An 884-nucleotide genomic window follows, 5' to 3' on the forward strand; every position below is an offset into this window, starting at 1 on the left:
GTAATCAGCAACAAAAGCTGACATAAATCAAGGGCGGATTGACAGGGGCTGACAAATAACTGATTGATTGCGGTTGGGGAGCACTGACAATTGATGGAGGGGTGGAGATACCCAAAAAGAGACTGAGCGGAGGGCGGAGGGAGGGGGAGAAGGGAGACATGTGACGCGGCCGGCTCCCAATCTGGGCCCCGGGCTCCCAGTGTCAGCACGCGCCTGATTGGCGAGTCTCTGCTCGCCCCGGGCGCGGGAGGGGGAGAGCGGGGAGCTTTCATTTCGTTTCACGGCCAAGACAACTTGGGGATTGTGAGGCAGGAGGGGGCAGGTTTTCCGAGCCCACTTTGCGCCGCAGGGGCGAGGCCCCCCGGGGGGCTGCGGGGCAGGCGTAGCAGCACCCTCCCCGCGCGGCCCTGGGAAAGCCACGGAGCTGAGCCTAGCGGCCCTGGGTTAAAAAAGAGAGAGAGAGAAAACGCTGCGTGTCCAGGCCCGGCGGCTGCGCGCGGGTGTCCGGGCCGGCTTCCCCGACCGCGGCTTTCCCGGGGCCTGCGCAGGCCGGGAGGGCTCCGGGCAGCCCCGCGGGGAGGGCCGGCTCCGGCGGAGCCGCGGAGGGGGATGGAGCGAGGGAGGGAAAATGGAAGCGGCGCGTGACGCGAAACAGAAAATTGGTGCCCGCCCCGTCCGAGGAGCGCAGAGGCGCGGGGGAGGGCGCTGCGCAGGGCGCGGGGGAAGGGGAAGGGGAAGGAGCTGGAGCGGGTTGAAAACAGGGAGGGGGGGAAAAAGCCCCGAAAAGGGAACGTCACATCCCCTTGACCCTCCAATCACCTCGGGGTCCCATTTGATTGGAAGGCGGCAAAGGCTTTAATCTCAGACTAATTCAGCTGCTTTTG

Source organism: Gavialis gangeticus, unplaced genomic scaffold, assembly GCF_001723915.1.
Source record: "Gavialis gangeticus isolate Ggan-Ray unplaced genomic scaffold, GavGan_comp1, whole genome shotgun sequence".
Classification (NCBI taxonomy): Eukaryota; Metazoa; Chordata; order Crocodylia; family Gavialidae; genus Gavialis; species Gavialis gangeticus.